Genomic DNA, 26,668 nt, shown 5'->3' with positions numbered 1-26,668 from the left:
TAAACACAATGCTATATAGTCTGCTATATAGTCACCCCGAACGGGGTGATGTTCTGCAGCACCCGAACAGTGGCGAACACTGTTCGCCCAACACTACTGGGAACGCAGATTTTAGTACCTAAACACACGATACAACATGTTTTCCGGGGTCGGACTCTGAGGCACATACAGATGGTCCCGATCATCATCCTCATCATACAACTCTTCTCCTGAGTCTGACCCACCCACCACCTCTGCCACCCCAACATCCCCAGACACAGTCACAGACCCCTCATCGTCCTCAACATTAACTTGGGATGCTGGCCTGAGCCCGACCTCCTCCTCCACATCAGGCCCCATCATCCCCTCAATGGCAGCCCTCATTAATCGCTCTGGCGCCGGACCGATGGACACAACGTTCTCCTCCGGGGAGGGCTGCTGCTGACCACTGGCTGCTGGGGTGGATGTTATAGCTTGCGTGGGGCGTTGGCTGTTGCTGTTGTTGGGAGTGCTGCTCACAGCGGAGGTCTCTGAGGAACTCATGGTGAGCTCATATAGTGGTTGACGGTGAGTGGAGTATTACTGATCCCAGCAATATACACACTGACTGGCAGAGTACGCAATGCTATATAGTCTGGCTGAGCCGTGTACACAGAGTGGCAGTGAACAATGCTATATAGTCTGGCTGAGCGGTGTACACAGAGTGGCAGTACACACAATGCTATATAGTCTGGCTGAGCCATGTACACAGAGTGGCAGTAAACAATGGTATATAGTCTGGCTGAGCGGTGTACACAGAGTGTCAGTAAACAATGGTATATAGTCTGGCTGAGCGGTGTACACAGAGTGTCAGTAAACAATGGTATATAGTCTGGCTGAGCGGTGTACACAGAGTGTCAGTAAACAATGGTATATAGTCTGGCTGAGCGGTGTACACCGAGTGTCAGTAAACAATGGTATATAGTCTGGCTGAGCGGTGTACACAGAGTGTCAGTAAACAATGGTATATAGTCTGGCTGAGCGGTGTACACAGAGTGTCAGTAAACAATGGTATATAGTCTGGCTGAGCGGTGTACACAGAGTGTCAGTAAACAATGGTATATAGTCTGGCTGAGCGGTGTACACAGAGTGGCAGTACACACAATGCTATATAGTCTGGCTGAGCGGTGTACACAGAGTGGCAGTACACACAATGCTATAGAGTCTGGCTGAGCGGTGTACACAGAGTGGCAGTACACACAATGCTATGTAGTCTGGCTGAGCGGTGTACACAGAGTGGCAGTAAACACAATGCTATATATAGCGTGGCTGAGCGAGGTGCACAGTGGCAGTACACACAATGCTATATAGTCAGGCTGAGCCGTGTACACAGAGTGGCAGTACACACAATGCTATATAGTGTGGCTGAGCGAGCGGTGTACTACTATTCCCAGCAGACACAGAACAGTAAACACAATGCTATATAGTGTGGGTGAGCGAGCGGTGTACCACTATTCCCAGCAGACACAGAACAGTAAACAGAATGCTATATAGTGTGGCTGAACGAGCGGTGTACCACTATTCCCAGCAGACACAGAACAGTAAACAGAATGCTATATAGTGTGGCTGAGCGAGCGGTGTACCACTATTCCCAGCAGACACAGAACAGTGAACAGAATGCTATATAGTGTGGCTGAGCGAGCGGTGTACTACTATTCCCAGCAGACACAGAACAGTAAACAGAATGCTATATAGTGTGGCTGAGCGAGGTACACAGAGTGGCAGTAAACAGAATGCTATATAGTGTGGCTGAGCGAGCGGTGTACTACTGTTCCCAGCAGCGACACACAATGACTGGGGGGGACCCTGGCTAGCGTGGCTGGAGAGCGAACTACCCTGCCTGCCTACCCAAAGCTAAACCCACAGAGAAATGGCGGAGATATGACGTGGTTCGGGTATTTATTTACCCGAACCACGTGACCGTTCGGCCAATCAGAGCGCGTTCGGGCCCGAACCACGTGACCCGTTCGGCCAATCACAGCGCTAGCCGAACGTTCGGGGAACGTTCGGCCATGCGCTCTTAGTTCGGCCATGTGGCCGAACGGTTTGGCCGAGCACCGTCAGGTGTTCGGCCGAACTCGAACATCACCCGAACAGGGTGATGTTCTGCAGAACCCGAACAGTGGCGAACACTGTTCGCCCATCACTAGTAGGTAGCAGGTATAGTTGCCGCAGTATAGATATTATAGTTGCCACAGTATATATAATTGCCGCAGTATAGGTAGTATAGTTGCACCAGTTTAGAAAGTATAGTTGCCCCAGTATGGGTAGGTAGTTGGTATAGTTGCCCCAGTATAGATAGTATAGTTGCCGCAGTATAAGTAGTATTAGTTGCCCCCAGTATAGATAGTATATTTGACGCAGTATACGTAGTATAGTTGCCCCAGTATAGAATCAGAATCACTTTATTTCGCCAAGTACAGCAAGAGCTGTAATCGGAATTAATTGTGGTACACATGGCAAAGGCATAATAGGTATAACACAAGACAGACACACAACACGTACACTTGAAAAGCAGTAGTCCGTAACGGCCATTTACACTGCTGTGCAAACACAGGCAAATAATACTAATGATAATAATAGGGATGCAGGTAGTGGCCTCAAGTCGATTTGATGAGCCCAGGCCGTCAGCGGCGGGGACCGGCTGACAACCCAGCTAGAGTATGCTGGTATGTGGGCCAGATAGGGGGAGGTTGGAGTTCAGAAACCGAACAGCTTGGGGGAAGAAGGTGTTCATCCGCCTGGTGGTTTTGGATGGTATAGCCCTATAACGACGGCCCAACGGGAGGAGCCTGAAGTAGTGGCTGCCCGGGTGAGTGGGGTCCCGGGAGATCATGGTGGCCCTTTTCCTCATCCTGGTGGAGTGGAGGAGATCGAGAGGTGGAAGAGGAGATCCGATGATCTTCTCCGCGACCGTTATAACTCTCTGCAGTTTGTGTTTGTCGCTGGACATTGCACCAGCATACCAGACAATGACTGAGGTGAGGAGCAGACAGGGGCGGACTGGCCCGGGGGGGATGGGTGGCATTCTCCCCCCGGGCCGCCGCCACCTCAATCGATCAGGGCCGCACGGTGCGGTGGTAAAAAAGTTTAGAGCAGCTCCGCAGCCACTCGATTCAGCCCCGCCCCCAGCAGCCCACTGCTGTTCTGATAGGCTTACTCAGTAGGGCCAGGGAGCAGGGCATTGGCTGAAAGCTGCTGCTTCTCCCGGCATCCTCTCTCTCATTGTGCACCAACAGACTGCGTGGTGCACTGTGTGTATGTGTGTAGGCTCCGCCCCCCGGCCTGTGGAGACCACGCTGAGACTGACACACTTGCCAGGCTGCTCTGTGTGTGGTGTGCATTCATGGGGAGAAGCAGCCAGGGCCCCAGAGAAGAGAGACACCACACTGCACTGGGAGAGAATCAGATCTGCATGGCTGGGAATTTCTTCTGCTGCTGTGACTCTGCATGCCTGTAAGTTTCTGACCCCCCTCCCCCACTCCACAGCATTAGGTAGCCCGTTTTTCCCCTCCCCCTCTAGAGAGGTACCATAGCTCCCAGCAGGTTCCCCCCATAGAGGCACTACTGTTCCCAGCATGTCCCTCCCCTCCATAGAGGTACCACAAGTCCCAGCATGTCCCTTTCCCTCAATAGAGGAACCAAGTCTCCCAGGAAGTCTCTCCCTCCCTTATAGAGGCACTAAAGCTACCAGCATGCCCCCCCCCCCCATGGAGGCACCATTGCCCCATCAAGTCTTACCCCTATAGAGGCACTACAGTTCCCAGCAGGTCTCTTACCCTCAAAAGAGTTACCACAGCCCCCAGCAAGCTCCTCCCTATAAGCACCACGGCTCCCGTCATGCTCCTTGCCTTCCCTAGAGGCACCACAGGTCCCAGCATACCCCTACTCCATATATTGTTGGGTTGTTACCCAGGTCCCCACATCTGGTTGCTGGGCCCCCCTTGGTCTCCCCAAATTGAATAGTGGACCCCCGGAGCCTCTGCAGAGTATTCACAGCGGAGCGCGCTCAGCTGTGTGCTAACGTCTCCATCTTCACAGGCACCTTATCTCAGTGACCCAGCAGCACATAGGTGTGTACATGTCACCAGGTCATGGAGATGAGGTGCCTGTGAGGATGAAGCACACAGATGGAGGGAGCCCTCTGGCTGGACAGGTGAGTGTGTGCCACTGTAAATACTCTACAGGGGCACCAGGGGAACATTATTCACATTGAAAAAAGCCTGGGGAGCCCTGGGGGCTATCTAATTCTATATGGAGGAGGAGAGGCATGCTGGGAGCTGTGGTGCCGCTTTGGAAGGGGAGGAGCATGATGGGAGCTGTAGTGCCTCTATGGAGTGGGAGAGGTATGCTGGGAGCTGTATCTGTACTCCGCATGCGCAAGTAACATCCACACATGCCCAGTCAAATGGAGTGCATTTACATGAATGAAAAGAGCCACGCACAAGTGCCTTAGTTCTCCTGGGCATGTGTGGGCCTCATTTGCAAATGCGCAGTATGGACATGCTTTCCCACGGTCAAGCTTCTGCACTGAAGAAACCTATGTGACCATTTCCCTGAACTGTCACTGCCGTTAGATGGGGTATTGTGAAATACTGAAGGGAGGGGACAGGTAGTGTAGCTTTAAGGCTGGTACACACAATGCTATATTCCATCAGATCCGCGGGTCGAATTGATAATGTCCGGAATGTATGATCTGCTCCCTATCGAGAATGGGATCGTTTTGTTTTTTTGGGGTTTTTTTTTGTAGTACTAATCTGAAAATCGATCCCATTCTTGATCAGGAACAGATCAGACATGCCGGAAATTATTGATTTGACCCATCAATTTGACGGAAAATAGCATTGTGTGTACTAGGCATTATGAAGCTGGGGGCACCTGCTTCATGTAGGGACACTGGGCAGCAATGACTTAGGGGGTGGTGGTGGCTGCATTAGGCCCATGACTGAGGGGACTCTGGCTGCACCCAACACTGCACTGAGCAGAGGAGGAGACACTCACTGCTATACTACTGTGCTCCCCTGTATGCAGAGCAGCAGCACAGCAGTCTCAGCTCATCCAGCTAGATGTCTGTCCTCTGTAGCGGCCACCTGCTCACTACGACTTGGTAATCCTGAACATCGCCTGATTACACACAATGTGCAGGAGATAGAGATAGACAGAGAGCAGACAGCCACTAGCTGTGGAGGACGGACACATTGCTGGAGGAGGTAAGACTGTCAAGCACCACCGCTGCACCACTACTCTGTTTATACAGGAGAAGAGTGGGAGGGTGACCACTAGGGGAGCTAAATGAGGATAGGGGACCACTAAACAACCAAACCAGGGCTTACTGTAAAGGGGAGAGGGGACCACAAGATCATTAAGGAAAGTTATATGGAGATCAAGGGACCATAAGACCACCAGGGAATACCTTGAGAGAGATTTTTTTAGTATTTATAAAACGTCTTTTGCAGCGTTCTACAGAGTACATAGTCATGTTACTGATTGTCCGCAGAGGAGCTCACAATCTAATCCTACCATAGTCATAGTCTAATGTCCTCCCATATTATTATGTATTATATAGCACTGACATCTTCTGCAGCACATTACAGAGTACATAGTCATGTCACTGACTGTCCTCAGAGGAGCTCACACTCTAATCCTACCATAGTCTTATGTCCTACCATATTAATAGTATATATTATATAGCACCAGTGGCGGACATACGGCCGTGCCGCCGCACGAGGGCCCCTGAAGTTCCGATTTCTTCAGGGGCCCATTAAGTATTTTTTTTTTATATATATATTTTTTATTATTTTTTTCCCCCGGGGGCCCCGACTCCTATCCTCCCTCCCTCCCTCACCTCGGGGGGCCCCCTCCCGGTATGCGCGGCGGGAGAGCCGGGTCTCCAGGCATGCGCTAGAGGGCTCAGCCGCTTGGTCTCCAATATGTCGACAGAGTTGGAGACATATTGGAGACCAAGCGGCTGAGCCTCTAGCGTCTGCCTGGAGAGCCCTGAAGACTTCCTGTATTTGCCGCTCTCCCGCCGCGCATATCGGGAGGGGGGCCCCCCGAGGTGAGGGGGGAAGGAAGGAAGGAAGGGAGGGAGGGAGGATAGGAGTCGGGCCCCCCACCCGGATAGGTACTCAAAGGGCTACCTGCCTACCCACCCGGCTACCTAACCACCTACCCACCCGGCTACCTACCCACCCACTAGGCTTCCTACCTACCTACCCATCCGACTACCTAACCACCCACCAGGCTTCCTACCTACCTACCCACCCGGCTACCTAACCACCTACCCACCCGGCTACCTACCCACCCACCAGGCTTCCTACCTACCCACCGGCTACCTACCCCACCCACCAGGCTTCCTACCTAACCACCCACCCGGCTACCTAACCACCCACCCGGCTACCTACCCACCCACCAGGCTACCTACCCACCCGGCTACCTACCTACCTACCCACCCGGCTATCTACCTACCCACCCACCAGGCTTTCTACCTACCCACCCGGCTACCTACCCACCCACCAGGCTTCCTACCTACCTACCCACCCGGCTACCTAACCACCCACCAGGCTTCCTACCTACCTACCCACCCGGCTACCTAACCACCTACCCACCCGGCTACCTACCCACCCACCAGGCTTCCTACCTACCCACCCGGCTTCCTACCTAACCACCCACCCGGCTACCTACCCACCCACCCACCAGGCTACCTACCCACCCGGCTACCTAACCACCTACCCACCCGGCTACCTAACCACCTACCCACCCGGCTACCTAACCACCTACCAGGCTACCTACCTAACCACCCACCCGGCTACCTACCTAACCACCCACCCGGCTACCTACCTACCCACCCGGCTACCTACCTAACCACCCACCCGGCTACCTACCGGGCTAGTTACCAAACCACCCACCAGGCTACCTACCCACCCACCAGGCTACCTACCTACCCACCCACCCACCAGGCTACCTACCTACCCACCCACTAGGCTACCTACCTACCGGGCTAGTTACCAACCCACCCACGAGGCTACCTACCCACCAGGCTACCTAGCTACCAACCCACCCAACCACCCATGGGAGCTGCGTGCCGGATGGAGGCTGGGACAGGAGGTCTGCTGCTGCAGGTGAGTAAATGTTTTTGTTTTTTTATTTATATTAGCAGGTGTATGTTCTGGGCAGGTCTGTCACATGATTGCATGTATTTTCTGCGCAAATCTGCCGACATGATTGCATGTATTTTCTGGGCATATCTGCCGACATCATTGCATGTATTTTCTGGGCATATCTGCCGACATGATTGCACGTATTTTCTGGGCATATCTGCCGACTTGATTGCACGTATTTTCTGGGCATATCTGCCGACTTGATTGCACGTATTTTCTGGGCATATCTGCCGACTTGATTGCACGTATTTTCTGGGCATATCTGCCGACTTGATTGCACGTATTTTCTGGGCATATCTGCCGACATGATTGCACGTATTTTCTGGGAATATCTGCCGACTTGATTGCACGTATTTTCTGGGCATATCTGCCGACTTGATTGCACGTATTTTCTGGGCATATCTGCCGACATGATTGCACGTATTTTCTGGGCATATCTGCCGACATGATTGCACGTATTTTCTGGGCATATCTGCCGACTTGATTGCACGTATTTTCTGGGCATATCTGCCGACATGATTGCACGTATTTTCTGGGCATATCTGCCGACATGATTGCACGTATTTTCCGGGCATATCTGCCGACATGATGTGTATTTTCTTGAGAAAACCTGCACAATTATGTGAATTTTCTGGGGAAAGGGTCACCAAAACTTGGGCCCACTGTCTTTGCGTTGCACTTTTCAAGGGAACCTGAGGTGAGAATAATCTTGAGGCTGCCATATTTCTCTCCTTTTAAGCAATACCAGTTGCCTGGCTGCCGTGCTGGTCCTCTGCCTCTTATTCTTTCAACCATAGACCCTGAACAAGCATGCAGCAGGTCAGAGGTTTCTGACAATATTGTCAGAACTGAGAAGATTAGCTGCATGCTTGTTGCTGGTGTAATTCAGTTTATTACTGCAGCCAAATAGAGCAGCAGGGCCGCCAGGCAACTAGTATTGTTTAAAAGGAAATAAACCCTCACCCCGGGTTCGCTTTAAGTTAGTTAGCTCCGCCCTCATCCGGTCATTGCCACGCCCATTTTTTTGCCGCGACGCTACGCGCCGCAGGTTCTATCCACACCTATTTTTTGACGCGGCGCGCTTAGCGTGCCGCAGGTTGTAGCCACGCCCATATTTTGCCGCGCGCGCCGAAGGTTGTAGGGGGCCCACAATTACAATTTTGCACAGGGGCCCACTGCTGACTGTGTCCGCCACTGTATAGCACTGACATCTGCAGCATTGTAGAGTACATAGTCATGTCACTGACTGTCCTCAAAGGAGCTCACAATCTAATCCTACCATAGTCATATGTCTATTGTAGTCTAGAGCCAATTTAGGGGTAAGCCTTTTAACTTATCTGTATTTTTTTAATGTGGGAGGAAACTAAAGTGCCCAGAGGAAACCCACATAGACAAAGGGAAAACCTACAAACCTAATGCAGATAGTACCCTCAAAGGCCCAAAGTTCAACAAGAAAATGTCCCCCACACAATTACACCCCCAGCCTGAAATTCTGACAGGAGGCAAGATGGATGCATGCTTTCTTAACGTAAATGCAAAATGTATTGTTGCTTTAAACTACCATTGAAACATATCTTTATTGCGTGCAAATGTATTTGGGCTGGGGATTCCGTGAACGGGCCTCGAGGTTGTTTTTTCCCCCCAGGCCAAATGGTCCCAGTCCACCCCTGGGAGCAGAGGATGGATTCTATGGTGGGTATATAGAAACTGGTCAGCAGCTCCCTGGGCATGCCAAATCTCTTCAGTTGGCGCAGGAAGAACAGTCTCTGCTGAGATTTCTTCTGGATTTTGGTGGTGTTCTGCTCCCACTTCAGATTGTTTGTCGTGCCGAGGAACCGCACAGATGTCACCCTGGAAACTTCGAATCCCCCAATGAGGACAGATGAGAGGGGGGGAGGGTTTCTCCTGAAGTCAGTGACTAGCTCGACAGTCTTTGCTGCGTTGAGGACTAGGTTGTTGTCCTTGCACCAGTTACATATTCTCTCTACTTCTCTGCGGTACTCCAACTCCCCGTTACTACCAATAAGGCCGATGATAGTGGTGTCATCTGCAAATTTGATGACTTTCACAGAGTCAGCGGATGAGATGCAGTTATTGGTATAGAGGGAGAACAGTAGAGGTGACAGAACACAGCCTTGTGGAGCCCCTGTATTGGTGGTTCGAACGCTGGAGAGGTGGTTACCGAGCTTCACCTGCTGCGTTCTGTTTGTCAGGAAGTCTTTGATCCATGCCCAAAGAGTAGGGTCAACTCCGAGCTGCGTCAGATTGGTGATCAGGATGTCTGGGCAGATCGTGTTGAACGCTGAGCTAAAGTCAAGGAACAGGATCCTAGCATAGGAGGCAGGGCTGTCTAGATGATCGGTGATGTATGCCAAGCTGGCATTGATGGCGTCCTCCACGGATCTGTTTGCCCAATATGCAAATTGCAGCGGGTCTAGTTGCCCCAGTATAGGTAGGTAGTTGGTATAGTTGCCCCAGTATAGATAGTATAGTTGCCGCAGTATAAGTAGTATTAGTTGCCCCCAGTATAGATAGTATAGTTGACGCAGTATACGTAGTATAGTTGCCTCAGTATAGATAGTATAGTTGCCCCAGGATAGTAGGTAGCTGGTATAGTTGCCCCAGTATAGATAGTATAGTTGCCGCAGTATATGCAGTATAGATAGTATAGTTGCCCCAGTATAGATAGTATAGTTGCCCCAGTATAGATAGTATAGTTGCCCCAGGATAGTAGGTAGCTGGTATAGTTGCCCCAGTATAGATAGTATAGTTGCAGCAGTATATGTAGTATAATTGCCACAGTATAGGTAGTATAATTTCCCCAGTATAGATAGTATAGGTGCCCCAGTATAGGTAGGTAGCTGGTATAGTTGCCCCTTGTAGATAGTATAGTTGCCCCAGTATAGATAGTATAGTTGCCCCAGGGTAGTAGGTAGCTGGTATAGTTGCCCCAGTATAGATAGTATAGTTGCAGCAGTATATGTAGTATAATTGCCACAGTATAGGTAGTATAGTTTCCCCAGTATAGATAGTATAGGTGCCCCAGTATAGGTAGGTAGCTGGTACAGTTGCCCCAGTATAGATAGTATAGTTGCCCCAGGGTAGTAGGTAGCTGGTATAGTTGCCCCAGTATAGATAGTATAGTTGACGCAGTATATGTCGTATAATTGCCGCAGCATAGGTAGTATAGTTTCCCCAGTATAGATAGTATAGGTGCCCCAGTATAGGTAGGTAGCTGGTATAGTTGCCCCAGTATAGATAGTATAGTTGCCGCAGTATAACTAGTATTAGTTGCCCCCAGTATAGCTAGTATAGTTGCCACAGTATAGGTAGTGTAGTTGCCCCCAGTGACTGTTCCCCCCTCCTCCCGTGGCTGTCACTCATGTTACCTTATGAGCTGGCTGCCACTTCCTTCATTAAAGTCCCAGCCGGCCCCCTCTCCTCCGTGCGAGACCTGTCCTCTATCACAGCAGCACGTCCTGCGGCTGCTGTGAAGAGGCAAGAAGCAGGACAGTGGTTCCCCTGGTAACTGTCATATCTAGCTTGCTTTGTAAACACATGTGAGCGCAGCATAAATCGTATTTCAGCAGATTCTGCAGAGGGGTAAGGTGTATTTCCCTCCTCAGCCTGCCACACTGAGCTGTCCTCAGCCATTCAGTGAGGAGCAGTAATGTAGAAGAGAGATAACAAGCATCCTTCTCATGGGCAATGTATCAAAATAGAGCCAGGCTGATTGAGACAAGATTCATTACAGCAGAAACATTTATGATTATATTGCAATGCAGACTGCATGTAGACTACATAATAAATACAGAGCAGTGGGTAAGTGGAATTTGATTTTGTGGTTGACAATCCTGCTTTAAAAAGAAACCATGACCAAGAAATGAACTTCATCCCAATCAGTAGCTGATAGCCCCTTTCCCATGAGAAATATTTTCCTTTGCACAAACGGATCATCAGGGGGCTCTGTATGGCTCTCCCACAGTGTCCTGACAGTTTCCTGTCTGTGAACCTCATTACATTGTGGGAAATAACAGCTGTTTACAGTTGGGTCCAACTGCCAAAAAAGCAAGCAGCATCTCCTTCCAGTGACATCACCTCCCAGCAGTAAAAATGTCACCATGTGATAAATGTCAGAATGTAAATCAGGTAGAGGAAAGATTTTACAATGAGAAAACACTGACTAAATCATTTATACATAATTATTGTAAAAATGAAGCATTTTTTATACATTATTTTCACTGGACTTTCTCTTCAAAGGATACCCAAGGTGACATGTGACATGATGAGATAGATATGTGTATGTACAGTGCCTAGCACACAAATAACTATGCTGTGTTCCTTTTTTTTCTTTCTCTACCTGAAAGAGTTAAATATCAGGTATGTAAGTGGCTGACTCAGTCCTGACTCAGACAGGAAGTGACTACAGTGTGACTCTCACTGATAAGAAATTCCAAATATAAAACAATTTCCTAGCAGAAAATGGCTTCTGAGAGCAGGAAAGCGATAAAAAGGTTCAATAGTTCATAGAATTTAGCTCTGGCATACTTCAATGAATGTGTCATTGAGCGAAAACAATAAAACAGTAAAACTTAAAAAGTATGGTAAATTTAAACATAAAATAAAACTGTGGAATACCTTAAAAAGTTATTTTTAGGAGAAGGAAGATAGATACAATTGTTTATTTCATTCGTTTATTTTCGCCTTAGGGTGTCCTTTAAAGAAGAGAAAAGTTTTTACTGAAAATGATACAAATTCTTAAGTCGTATTTTTAAGACAAGTTAAAGCGCATAAAATATTAAAGATCTCTAGGGGATAAGGCACTGAAATTTCTACTTTTCATATACACAGAATTACATTTTTCACTTTATTAGGACACATGCTTAAAATTTGAAGCAGCGCATTGTAACAGCTGTTCAATACAATTCTTTGAAGGACAACTTTTTTTAATAGTTACGGTAAGTTTATTGAAGATGTTTTCACGTTTGATGGACAGCTTTACTCAATAAGACTTTCCAGGCGGGTAACGAGGGGACGCATAGATGTGAATCCTGAGTGAAATTTTGCCACCCATAAGAAAACAGGGCCTTCATCTGATGCCTGTTAGAAATGTTAAATGAATAAACCTACGAGTAATCATTGCGCCAGATGGAACGCGGTGCTACAGGCAGATATCAGTTGGGAGCAACGTGCAAAGTTTTTGGATGAACATGCTAATTTTGTTTCAAGGTGCCAAAAAAGGCTCTGTCTGCCTAACATTACCTGCTATCGCTAGCAGCTATTACTACCTACCTGTCATTACTTGCATTACTTGCTATCGCTAGCTGCCTGTTATTGCCAGCACTCACTATCTGGCTGTTATTGTCAGCTATCAGCACCAGCCTGTCACTACTTGCTATCACTACCTGCCTGTTGCTACTTGCTATCACTACCTGCCTGTCATTACTTGCTACTTGCTATCACTACCTGCCTGTCACTACCGTACTTGCTATCACTACCGGTCTGTCACTACTTGCTATCACTACCTGCCTGTCACTACCGTACTTGCTATCACTACCTGCCTGTCACTACTTGCTATCACTACCTGCCTGTCACTAATTGCTATCACTACCTGCCTGTCACTACCTGCTATCACTACCTGCCTGTCACTACCGTACTTGCTATCACTACCGGTCTGTCACTACTTTCTATCACTACCTGCCATCACTACCTGCCTGTCACTACTTGCTTACACTACCTGTCTGTCACTACTTGCTATCAATACCTGCCTGTCACTACCTGCTATCCCTACCTGCCTGTCACTACTTGAAATCACTACCTGCTATCACAACCTGCCTGTCACTACTGGCTATCACTACCTGCTATCACCTGCCTGTCACTACTTGCTATCACTACCTGCCTGTCACTAATTACTATCAATACCTGCCTGTCACTACCTACTATCACTACCTGCCTGTCACTACTTGATATCACTACCTGCCTTTCACTACTTGCTATCACTACCTGTCTGTCACTACCTGATTTTGCTACCTGGCCTGCCTGTCACTACTTGCTATCACTACCTGCCTGTCACTATCATTACCTTCCTGTCACTACCTGCTATTGCTACCTACCTGTCATTACTTCCTATCACTGCCTGCCTTTCACTACCTGCCTATCACTACCAGCTATCACTATCTGCCTGTCACTACCTGCTATCACTACCTGCCTTTCACTACCTGCCTATCACTACCAGCTATTACTATCTGCCTGTCACTACTTGCTATCACTACCTGCTATTGCTACCTACCTGTCATTACTTCCTATCACTGCCTGCCTTTCACTACCTGCCTATCACTACCAGCTATCACTATCTGCCTGTCACTACCTGCTATCACTACCTGCTATCACTACCTGCCTATCACTTCCAGCTATCACTATCTGCCTGTCATTACCTGCTATCACTACCTACCTGTCAATACCTTCTATTACTACCTGCCTGTCACTTCCTACCTGTCATTACCTGCTATCACTACCTACCTGTCACTACCTGCTATCACTACCTACCTGTAACTACCTGCTATCACTACCTACCTGTCAATACCTTCTATTACTACCTGCCTGTCACTTCCTACCTTTCATTACCTGCTATCACTACCTACCTGTAACTACCTGCTATCACTGCCTGCCTGTCATTATCTGCTATCACTATCTGCTTGTTATTACCAGCTATCACTACCTGCTATCACTACTTACCTCAGGGGGACCAACCAGGTTAATTTTGCTCAGGGGCCCCATTGTCATTAGAACGGACTCTGGTTTGTCACTACCTTTCTGTTATTGCCAGCTATCACTACCTACCTGTCATTGCAGCTCTCCCTACCTACTCGTCACTACCTACTGTTCACTATTATCACCACCTACCTGTCACTATCTGCTATCACTACTAGTGTTGGTGTTTGAATTCGGGTTGTTGAAATTCAGAAACCCAAATTCACAAATTCGGAAACCCCTCACCACACTTCAGCACCCAGATAAGTGGACAGGGTCATGGGAAGGTCACTTATTGGCCCTTCATGTGAGTCACATGAAGCACAATGTGAAGCACAAATAAGTGACCTCCCCCTGACCTTGTCCACTCATCCGTGTGCTGAAGTGTGGTGACGGGCGAACTCGGGTTTCCGAATTTCAGTAACCCGAATTCAAACACCAACACTTATCACTACCTGTCTGTCTCTGCCAGCTATCGCCTATCGCTACTTACCTGTCATTGCCAGTTATGATTACCTACCTGTCATTGCCAGCTATCCCTAACTACCTGTCACTGCCAGCTATCACTACCTACCTGTCACTGCCAGCTACCCCTAACTACTCCTCACTACCTACTGCCTACTGTTCACTATTATTACCACCTACCTGTTTCTGCCAGCAATCACCACCTACCTGTCACTGCCAGCTATCCCTAACTACTCATCACTACCTACTGTTCACTATTATTACCACCTACTTGTCACTGCCAGCTATCGCCACCTACTTGTCACTGCCAGCTTTCACCACCTACTTGTCTCTGCCAGCTATCACCACCTACCTGTCACTGCCAGCTATCACCACCTACCTGTCACTGCCAGCTATCGCCACCTACCTGTCACTGCCAGCTATCACCACCTACCTGTCTCTGCCAGCTATCACCACCTACCTGTCACTGCCAGCTATCACTACTTACCTGTCATTGACAGTTATGATTACCTACCTGTCACTGCCAGCTATCCCTAACTACCTGTTACTACCAGCAATCACCACCTACCTGTCTCTGCCAGCTATCGCTACTTACCTGTCATTGCCAGTTATGATTACCTACCTGTCATTGCCAGTTATGATTACCTACCTGTCACTGCCAGCTATCCCTAACTACTTGTCACTGCCAGCTATCACCACCTACCTGTCTCTGCCAGATATCACCACCTACCTGTCTCTGCCAGCTATTGCTACTTACCTGTCATTGCCAGTTATGATACCTACCTGTCTCTGCCAGCTATCACTACCTACCAGTCACTGCCAGCTAATCCGAATTACTCGTCACTACCTACTGTTCACTATTATTACCACCTACCTGTCACTGCCAGCTATCACCACCTACCTGTCTCTGCCAGCTATCACCACCTACCTGTCACTGCCAGCTATCACTACCTACCTGTCTCTGCCAGCTATCACCACCTACCTGTCACTGCCAGCTATCACCACCTACCTGTCACTGCCAGCTATCATTACCTACCTGTCTCTGCCAGCTATCACCACCTACCTGTCACTGCCAGCTATCACCACCTACCTGTCTCTGCCAGCTATCACCACCTACCTGTCTCTGCCAGCTATCACCACCTACCTGTCACTGCCAGCTATCACCACCTACCTGTCTCTGCCAGCTATCCCTAACTACTCATCACTACCTACTGTTCACTATTATTACCACCTACTTGTCACTGCCAGCTATCGCCACCTACTTGTCACTGCCAGCTATCACCACCTACTTGTCACTGCCAGCTATCACCACCTACCTGTCACTGCCAGCTATCACCACCTACCTGTCACTGCCAGCTATCGCCACCTACCTGTCACTGCCAGCTATCACCACCTACCTGTCTCTGCCAGCTATCACCACCTACCTGTCACTGCCAGCTATCACTACTTACCTGTCATTGACAGTTATGATTACCTACCTGTCACTGCCAGCTATCCCTAACTACCTGTTACTACCAGCAATCACCACCTACCTGTCTCTGCCAGCTATCGCTACTTACCTGTCATTGCCAGTTATGATTACCTACCTGTCATTGCCAGCTATCCCTACCTACCTGTCATTGCCAGTTATGATTACCTACCTGTCACTGCCAGCTATCCCTAACTACTTGTCACTGCCAGCTATTACCACCTACCTGTCTCTGCCAGATATCACCACCTACCTGTCTCTGCCAGCTATTGCTACTTACCTGTCATTGCCAGTTATGATACCTACCTGTCTCTGCCAGCTATCACTACCTACCAGTCACTGCCAGCTAATCCGAATTACTCGTCACTACCTACTGTTCACTATTATTACCACCTACCTGTCACTGCCAGCTATCACCACCTACCTGTCTCTGCAAGCTATCACCACCTACCTGTCACTGCCAGCTATCACTACCTACCTGTCTCTGCCAGCTATCACCACCTACCTGTCACTGCCAGCTATCACCACCTACCTGTCACTGCCAGCTATCACTACCTACCTGTCTCTGCCAGCTATCACCACCTACCTGTCACTGCCAGCTATCACCACCTACCTGTCTCTGCCAGCTATCACCACCTACCTGTCTCTGCCAGCTATCACCACCTACCTGTCACTGCCAGCTATCACCACCTACCTGTCTCTGCCAGCTATCACCACCTACCTGTCACTGACAGCTATCACCACCTACCTGTCTCGGCCAGCTTTCACCACCTACCTGTTACTGCCAGCTATCACCACCTACCTGTCACTGCCAGCTATCACCACCTACCTGTCTCTGCCAGCTATCACCACCTACCTGTTACTGCCAGCTATCCCGAACTACTCGTCACTACCTACTGTTCACTATTATTACCACCTACCTGTCACTGCCAGCTATCACTACCTATCTGTCACTGCCAGCTATCACCACCTACCTGTCACTGCCAGCTATTATCACCTACCTGTCACTGCCAGCTATCACCACCTACCTGTCACTGCCATCTATCACCACCTACCTGTCTCTGCCAGCTATCCCTAACTACCTGTCACTGCCAGCTATCACCACCTACCTTTCTCTGCCAGCTATCGCTACTTACCTGTCATTGCCAGTTATGATTACCTACCTGTCACTGCCAGCTATCCCTAACTACCAGTCACTGCCAGCTAATCCGAATTACTCGTCACTACCTACTGTTCACTATTATTACCACCTACCTGTCACTGCCAGCTATCACCACCTACCTGTCTCTGCCAGCTATCACCACCTACCTGTCACTGCCAGCTATCACTACCTACCTGTCTCTGCCAGCTATCACCACCTACCTGTCACTGCCAGCTATCACCACCTACCTGTTACTGCCAGCTATCACCACCTACCTGTCTCTGCCAGCTATCACCACCTACCTGTCACTGCCAGCTATCACCACCTACCTGTCTCTGCCAGCTATCCCTAACTACTCATCACTACCTACTGTTCACTATTATTACCACCTACTTGTCACTGCCAGCTATCGCCACCTACTTGTCACTGCCAGCTATCACCACCTACTTGTCTCTGCCAGCTATCACCACCTACCTGTCACTGCCAGCTATCACCACCTACCTGTCACTGCCAGCTATCGCCACCTACCTGTCACTGCCAGCTATCACCACCTACCTGTCTCTGCCAGCTATCACCACCTACCTGTCACTGCCAGCTATCACTACTTACCTGTCATTGACAGTTATGATTACCTACCTGTCACTGCCAGCTATCCCTAACTACCTGTTACTACCAGCAATCACCACCTACCTGTCTCTGCCAGCTATCGCTACTTACCTGTCATTGCCAGTTATGATTACCTACCTGTCATTGCCAGCTATCCCTACCTACCTGTCATTGCCAGTTATGATTACCTACCTGTCACTGCCAGCTATCCCTAACTACTTGTCACTGCCAGCTATTACCACCTACCTGTCTCTGCCAGATATCACCACCTACCTGTCTCTGCCAGTTATTGCTACTTACCTGTCATTGCCAGTTATGATACCTACCTGTCTCTGCCAGCTATCACTACCTACCAGTCACTGCCAGCTAATCCGAATTACTCGTCACTACCTACTGTTCACTATTATTACCACCTACCTGTCACTGCCAGCTATCACCACCTACCTGTCTCTGCAAGCTATCACCACCTACCTGTCACTGCCAGCTATCACTACCTACCTGTCTCTGCCAGCTATCACCACCTACCTGTCACTGCCAGCTATCACCACCTACCTGTCACTGCCAGCTATCACCACCTACCTGTCACTGCCAGCTATCACTACCTACCTGTCTCTGCCAGCTATCACCACCTACCTGTCACTGCCAGCTATCACCACCTACCTGTCTCTGCCAGCTATCACCACCTACCTGTCTCTGCCAGCTATCACCACCTACCTGTCACTGCCAGCTATCACCACCTACCTGTCTCTGCCAGCTATCACCACCTACCTGTCACTGACAGCTATCACCACCTACCTGTCTCGGCCAGCTTTCACCACCTACCTGTTACTGCCAGCTATCACCACCTACCTGTCACTGCCAGCTATCACCACCTACCTGTCTCTGCCAGCTATCACCACCTACCTGTTACTGCCAGCTATCCCGAACTACTCGTCACTACCTACTGTTCACTATTATTACCACCTACCTGTCACTGCCAGCTATCACTACCTATCTGTCACTGCCAGCTATCACCACCTACCTGTCACTGCCAGCTATTATCACCTACCTGTCACTGCCAGCTATCACCACCTACCTGTCACTGCCATCTATCACCACCTACCTGTCTCTGCCAGCTATCCCTAACTACCTGTCACTGCCAGCTATCACCACCTACCTTTCTCTGCCAGCTATCGCTACTTACCTGTCATTGCCAGTTATGATTACCTACCTGTCACTGCCAGCTATCCCTAACTACCTGTCACTGCCAGCTATCACCACCTACCTTTCTCTGCCAGCTATCGCTACTTACCTGTCATTGCCAGTTATGATTACCTACCTGTCACTGCCAGCTATCCCTAACTACCTGTCACTGCCAGCTATCACTACCTACCTGTCACAGCCAGCTATCCCTAACTACTCGTCACTTCCTACTGTTCACTATTATTACCACCTACCTGTCACTGCCAGCTATCACCACCTACCTGTCACTGCCAGCTATCACCACCTACCTGTCTCTGCCAGCTATCACCACCTACCTGTCACTGCCAGCTATCACCACCTACCTGTCTCTGCCAGCTTTCACCACCTACCTGTTACTGCCAGCTATCACCACCTACCTGTCACTGCCAGCTATCACCACCTACCTGTCTCTGCCAGCTATCACCACCTACCTGTTACTGCCAGCTATCCCGAACTACTCGTCACTACCTACTGTTCACTATTATTACCACCTACCTGTCCCTGCCAGCAATCACTACCTACCTGTCTCTGCCAGCTATCACCACCTACCTGTCACTGCCAGCTATCACTACCTACCTGTCTCTGCCAGCTATCACTACCTACCTGTCTCTGCCAGCTATCACCACCTACCTGTCACTGCCAGCTAGCACTACCTATCTGTCACTGCCAGCTATCACCACCTACCTGTCACTGCCAGCTATTATCACCTACCTGTCACTGCCAGCTATCACCACCTACCTGTCACTGCCATCTATCACCACCTACCTGTCTCTGCCAGCTATCCCTAACTACCTGTCACTGCCAGCTATCACCACCTACCTTTCTCTGCCAGCTATCGCTACTTACCTGTCATTGCCAGTTATGATTACCTACCTGTCACTGCCAGCTATCCCTAACTACCTGTCACTGCCAGCTATCACTACCTACCTGTCACAGCCAGCTATCCCTAACTACTCGTCACTTCCTACTGTTCACTATTATTACCACCTACCTGTCACTGCCAGCTATCACCACCTACCTGTCACTGCCAGCTATCACCACCTACCTGTCACTGCCAGCTATCACCACCTACCTGTCTCTGCCAGCTATCACCACCTACCTGTCTCTGCCAGCTATCACCACCTACCTGTTACTGCCAGCTATCCCTAACTACTCGTCACTACCTACTGTTCACTATTATTACCACCTACCTGTCACTGCCAGCTATCACCACCTACCTGTCTCTGCCAGCTATCACCTCCTACCTGTCACTGCCAGCTATCACTACCTACCTGTCTCTGCCAGCTATCACCACCTACCTGTCACTGCCAGCTATCACCACCTACCTGTTACTGCCAGCTATCACCACCTACCTGTCTCTGCCAGCTATCACCACCTACCTGTTACTGCCAGCTATCACCACCTACCTGTTACTGCCAGCTATCACCACCTACCTGTCACTGCCAGCTATCACCACCTACCTGTCTCTGCCAGCTATCAATGCCTACCTGTCACTGCCAGCTATCACCACCTACCTGTCACTGCCAGCTATCACTATCTACCTGTCTCTGCCAGCTATCACCACCTACCTGTCACTGCCAGCTATCACCACTTGCCTGTCTCTGCCAGCTATCACCACCTACCTGTTACTGCCAGCTATCCCTAACTACTTGTCACTACCTATTGTTCACTATTATTATCACCTACCTATCACTGCCAGTTATTATTACCTATCTGTCACTGCCAGGTATCACTACCTACCTGTCTCTGCCAGCTATCACCACCTACCTGTTACTGCCAGCTATCCCTAACTACTTGTCACTACCTATTGTTCACTATTATTACCACCTACCTGTCACTGTCAGTTATTATTACCTACCTGTCACTGCCAGGTATCACTACCTACCTGTCACTGCCAGATATCACCACCTACCTGTCACAGTGCCAGCTATCACTACCTACCTGTCATTGCCAGCTATCACTACCTACCTGTCACTGCCAGCTATCACCACCTACCTGTCACTGCCAACTATTATCACCTACCTGTCACTGCCAGCTGTCACCACCTGCCTGTCTCTGCCAGCTATCACTTCCTACCTGTCCCTGCCAGCTATCACAAACTACCTGTCATTGCCAGCTATGATTACCTAACTGTCACTGCCATCTATTACTACCTACCTGTCTCTGCCAGTTATCACGACCTACCTGTCACTATCACAACGAAATGCAGATAATGTCACATTTATTTGAAGTATGCCTTGAGTAAAGATTTGCATTAATGTACTGAACTTTGTTGCATGTTGGTGTTTTATAAATAAAGGTCAATGACACTTTATAGTGAGAACAATAAAACCAATTCCATCTGCTGTAGGCGATATTTTACCTGAAGTTTACTTTTGAGAGAATAGTTAGTGTTCCAGCTACGTAACCTTTTGTGCAACTCTCTTTATTAGGCAGAATACTTTCCAATTAAGTTTTTATCTGTCATTTGAAGCCTCATATTTCGGTTATTAATAGATTAAAGTAAAAATTTTAATTTGGATTCATTAATCCACAGCCAGATGGTTAAGGGCCTAAACCTGTCAAGAGATAGCAGGAATTAGGCATTCTTAATATTTTAAGAAAATGATATCAAGGTGAAGTAATAAAAAGATCTGCTGTTTCTGATGATACCACCCCCGTTCTTACATATAAAATATTGGCCACAATTCTCAAGGCTTATCTCTTGTCTTTAAAGAGACTCCGTAACAAAAATTGCATCCTGTTTTTTATCATCCTACAAGTTCCAAAAGGTATTCTAATGTGTTCTGGCTAACTGCAGCACTTTATACTATCACTGTCTCTGTAATAAATCAATGTATCTTTCCCTTGTCAGACTTGTCAGCCTGTGTCTGGAAGGCTGCCAAGTTCTTCAGTGTTGTGGTTCTGCTATGCACTCCCCCCTCAGGGGGGAAAGAAACACACAAATGATTTCTTGAGATTCAAAAGGAAGGCTGTATACAGCCTGCTTGTGTATGGATGTATTTTCTATGTGTGGACATACTGTACATCAACCTACTTCCTGTTTTGGTGGCCATTTTGTTTGTTTATAAACAAACTTTTTAAAGCTGTTTTTAACCACTTTTAATGCGGCGAGGAGCGGCGAAATTGTGACAGAGGGTAATAGGAGATGTCCCCTAACGCACTGGTATGTTTACTTTTGTGCGATTTTAACAATACAGATTCTCTTTAATAACGATTCTGAGCTGTTTTTACGGTTATCACCATGGTAATATGTCATGTAGTATTCGCTAAGTAATTTACCTCAGCAAACTCTAAAATAAGGATTCTCTCCTTAGATAAAGGAGTGATTCCTAAAGTTAACAACTGAATACTTACATTTATGACTGAATCCTAAACCTAAAGACAGGATATCAATTCACAGAGAGGAATGCAAGTGATAACAACTGTTAAGTGTGTGAGAAAGTATCACCTGGCCTGAGCTGTCGTTAAGTGTGGTGTTATTAGAAACTGCAATGTAAAGAGGAGGATTCTGTGTTGTCTGCTTTATTTTTTAGTATTTTATACCAAAGGGGACTGTATATAGAGAGAAATACACAGTAGTCACATGGTGAGGGACGGAGAGAAAGACATGAAGCTTATATACAGACACACAGACATGCACAGACACACACACAAACACAGCCACACACACAGACAGACAGACCCAGCCTCTCTCTTTCTCTCTCCTTTCCTGGCCACCATACACAAGCTGCAGGCTGGCTGCAATCATGCTGGCAGAGGAGACAGTAGGAGCCGGTGTGTGCTTCTCCCCTCCCTATCTACTGCCTGTAAGAATAACTACAGAGGTGATAACTTAAGGACTAGAGGGATAGGAAAACACTATTATCGTGAAAATGTATCACTACATGTTATAAGGCAAGCTTGTTTAGTGAAATATCGCCTTATTATCACCAGCATGATCTTAGTGAATTGTGGCCAATGTCTGCTGCTGTTCAGAAATGATTGCTGAACTTCAAAAGTGCAAAATTTGAGACGAATTTTGCTCCCCACTCCAAAAAACAAGCACACCGTCAGCTGCCTGGCTGCAATCATGCCTCTGTGACCTCCTCTGTGGTCCTGTTTGCCTTTTGGTTGGTTGCTGCCTGTCATATAAGCCTTCCCTAGGACTCTCAGCAAACGGCATCCTTTGACCAAGCCATACACTACAATGCTGCAGATTGGACTTGCCTATTCGGAAGTGGTGATACTGCAGATACCGATGTGTGCATATGCTTGTATGCTGCTCGTTGAAAATCGTATGCTTTGCTGCTGGACTTCCATGCTGTGATTTCCCTTCACATTTGCATAGAGATGCTCAGATCAGAAATTAGAAAATGGAAATCGAATTTCTGCAGAGATACAGTATTACCGCAACTCGGCAATTTTAGTCCAGTCACAGAACTCAGAAGCATTGGACCAATCAGAGGATGCAGAGACAACTCGGAAGTATTTGGTCAATCAAAGGATGCAAAAAGTGACCAAAAAAAAAATTTAGAATTGGAAAAAGGAAAGGAAATCCGCAGAATCGGTAATCAGCATTTGTGAAAATCGGAATTTCCGCGCAATCGGAAATCTGCATTCCCAACCGTCCCTTTTTTGCATGAATTTGCTTGCAGAATGAACTTTCCTGCTGCTATGAAGTATGTCATTATGGAATCACGTATCTGATAGAGATCTTTGTGGTTGTTATCCATCTACACAAATTTGATGCCACTATCCATTTACATAAAGCTGATTCTAAGCATCTAAAGGCTGTTGCTTTGCTTTCCTTGCTGCCATTATACAGCATTTCCATCTATGAGGGCACTGGCAACAAAAAAATTCTGCATGAGCATGAATGGGGTGAGAGTGTGGTACGGACAGGAGAGTTGGCCACTCCACTGTTACTGCATCTTTTAAAATTGATGAGGAGATGAACAGAGGTGCCAAAAGGATAACAGTAGCTAAATTTTTTTTAAAAACCAGAGGAGGCAGTAGTGGATTTACCCCCTCCAAGCAGACACAAAAACAGGTTGATATTATATCAACAAGCAAATTTATTTATATATACACTCCAAAGGGTCATGGCAATGTGACAAAGCTGAAGTTGCGCCGAGGCTGGATCTTTCAACAAGACAGTGGCCTCAATTCACTAAGCTTCTCTCCTGTCTTTATTAACGTTTCTCTAGTTATCACCATGGTGACGAGGCATGTAGTATTCAGGAGACATTTTACCTCAGGCAAACCTAAAGTTAACTCTTTGGCCTCAATTCACTAAGATCATGCTGGAGATAATAAGGCAAGTAAGAGAGTTATCTTATCTCTTCATTCCTTATGTTACCTCTTCTGTAGTTAATTTACCTCCTCTGTAGTTAATTTACCTCCTCTGTAGTTAAGTTACTTCCTCTGTAGTTATTTTCACACACAGTTAATGAACAAAGCCTGTCTTTAACTCTGGATTAAAGAGTTAACTTAAAGACAGAAGAGTTAACTTTAGGTTTGCCTGAGGTAAAATGTTCCCTGAATACTACATGCCTTATCACCATGGTAACAACTCTAGAAGAGTTATTAAAGACAGGAGATAAGCTTAGTGAATTGAGGCCATAGTCTTTAAGTTAACTCTTCAATCCTTAAAATAACTCTAGAGTTACAGACAGGTTAATTAATTGTTAATTAACTGTGTGTGAAAATAACTACAGAGGAGGTAACTAAACTACAGAGGAGGTAACTTAACTACAGAGGAGGTAACTTAAGGAAAGAAGAGATAAGATAACTCCCTCACTGTGTGGAGGTAAGTTTTCTCTTACCTTATTATCTCCAGCATGATCTTAGTGAATTGAGGCCAACGACCCTAAACACTGCTCAAAATCCGCTAAGGCATTTATGCAGAGGAACAAGTACAAGGTTCTGGAATGGCCATCTCAGCCCCCAGACCTGAATATACTTGAAAATCTGTGGTGTGAGTTAAAGAGCCATACCATCAAACCTGAATGTACTAGAGATGTTTTGTAAAGAGGAATGGTCCAAAATACCTTCAACCAGAGTCCAGACTCTCATTGGAACCTACAGGAAGCTTTTAGAGGCTGTAATTTCTGCAAAAAGGAGGATCTACTAAATATTGATTTCATTTCTCATTGACTCTTAGATCTTCTTCTCCCCACATCCTTAGTACACTTGCACACCTTGTGTTATAAATGCATGATGTGTCCCACTGGGGCCCTTCCATGACAAGGCAATCAGGCTGTTTGTTGGAAATATGCTGATAACTCTTCTGAATTTTTATTTCTTTTTTTATAAAGTGAAAAAATTATAAATGTCATTAGTTCGGACTGGGAGGTTACATAGTAACATAGTTATTTGGGTTGAAAAAAGCCAAACGTCCATCGAGTTCAACCACAAAATAAACTACAACACCAGCCTGCTCCCTCACATATCCCTGTTGATCCAGAGGAAGGCGAAAAACCCTTACAAGGCATGGTCCAATTAGCCCCAAATAGGAAAAAAATTATTTCCCGACTCCAGATGGCAATCAGATAAAAATCAGATAAAAATCCCTGGATCAACACCACTAGGCATTACCTAGTAATTATAGCCATGGATGTCTTCCAATGCAAGCATCTAAGCCCCCTTTAAATGCAGATATGGAATTTGCCATAACAACTTCCTGTGGCAATGCATTCTACATCTTAACCACTTTTACTGTAAAGAACCTTTTCCTAAATAAATTTGTTTTTCTTAGCATTTTAGTAAGGGGGCTTTTAGGACCATTGTAGTCCCTCACACACTCCAATGAGTTCTGGTTCTCCATGAGCTTGCTGGTTAGTCTGTACCTCTAAATAAATGGCTAACACGTTTTTCCTCCATGCACAGATCACGTCCTCTCGTCCTTTGTGAAAGCCTAGGGACAAAATGCTCATCCGCCAAGCTTTTATATTGCCCTCTGATGTATTTATACATGTTAATTAGAACCCCTCTAAGGCGTCTTTTCTCCAGACTAAATTCTACCATATGCATTTTCTCATGCCCATTTTACCAGGCGCCCCCTTTTAGATGCACCCACAAATACAAGTATAGGAGCGTGACTTTCTTTTCCGAAATGTGAATACAGTAAAAAAAAAAAAAAAAACACAGCTATACTGTATACCGTATCCTCCACTTTATTATATCTGCACTGTGCCGGTAGTTCCACAGCAGCTCTGCACATCACAAGTCTAAACAAAGTTTAACAAACTTGTGTTTTCCTCTGAGGCCCGCCACCGCTCGGAGCCCATCACCGGCACAGAGATTTGAGATGTGTTGACCATTTCAGATTCCCAGAAACTGAATTACGGCCGACAGTTCAGCCCGGCAATATCTGCTAACCTTATTGGAAGTCAGTATTAGGAAGGGACATGCAAACTCCAAGATCTCACATAACAGAGTTTTAAAAAGTTAATCCACAGAACTCATTTATTCTGGCTGCCATCATGCAGTTCTGAGACAGGAAATAATAGAAAAAGGGAAGGGAAAAATATCCTTTCTCCATTCCATCTTTCTGAATGTTTCAGACGTTTAATCTCCCAAATATTTGTCATATTATTAAAGGAGCAATATCGCGAAAAATTGTAAAATGTAAAATACGTGTAAACACATACAAATAAGAAGTACGGTTCTGCCAGAGTAAAATGAGCTGTAAATTACTTTTCTCCTGTGTTGCTGTCACTTACAGTAGGTAGTAGAAATCTGACAGAACCGACAGATTTTGGACTAGTCCATCTCCTCATGGGGGATTTTCAACATGGCCTTTATTCTTTATATTGAGACTCCCTGAAAAGGACCTTTACAAAGATGCTGGCCAGC

The 26,668-nt window shown here is 47.3% G+C and overlaps 1 long non-coding RNA gene across 1 annotated transcript in view; it reads left to right on the top strand.

Annotated features, from left to right (window-relative positions):
* Positions 1-3,289: 3,289 nt before the first annotated feature.
* LOC137519594 (uncharacterized) overlaps positions 3,290-26,668 on the top strand; it is a 74,446-nt gene continuing 51,067 nt past the window's right edge. Inside the window, exon 1 of the long non-coding RNA XR_011021025.1 lies at positions 3,290-3,474. This is a non-coding gene — a long non-coding RNA (uncharacterized lncRNA). The remainder of the gene's footprint in view (positions 3,475-26,668) is intronic.

Source organism: Hyperolius riggenbachi, chromosome 5, assembly GCF_040937935.1.
Source record: "Hyperolius riggenbachi isolate aHypRig1 chromosome 5, aHypRig1.pri, whole genome shotgun sequence".
Lineage (NCBI taxonomy): Eukaryota > Metazoa > Chordata > Amphibia > Anura > Hyperoliidae > Hyperolius > Hyperolius riggenbachi.
This window is presented reverse-complemented; position numbering and strand designations above follow the sequence as displayed.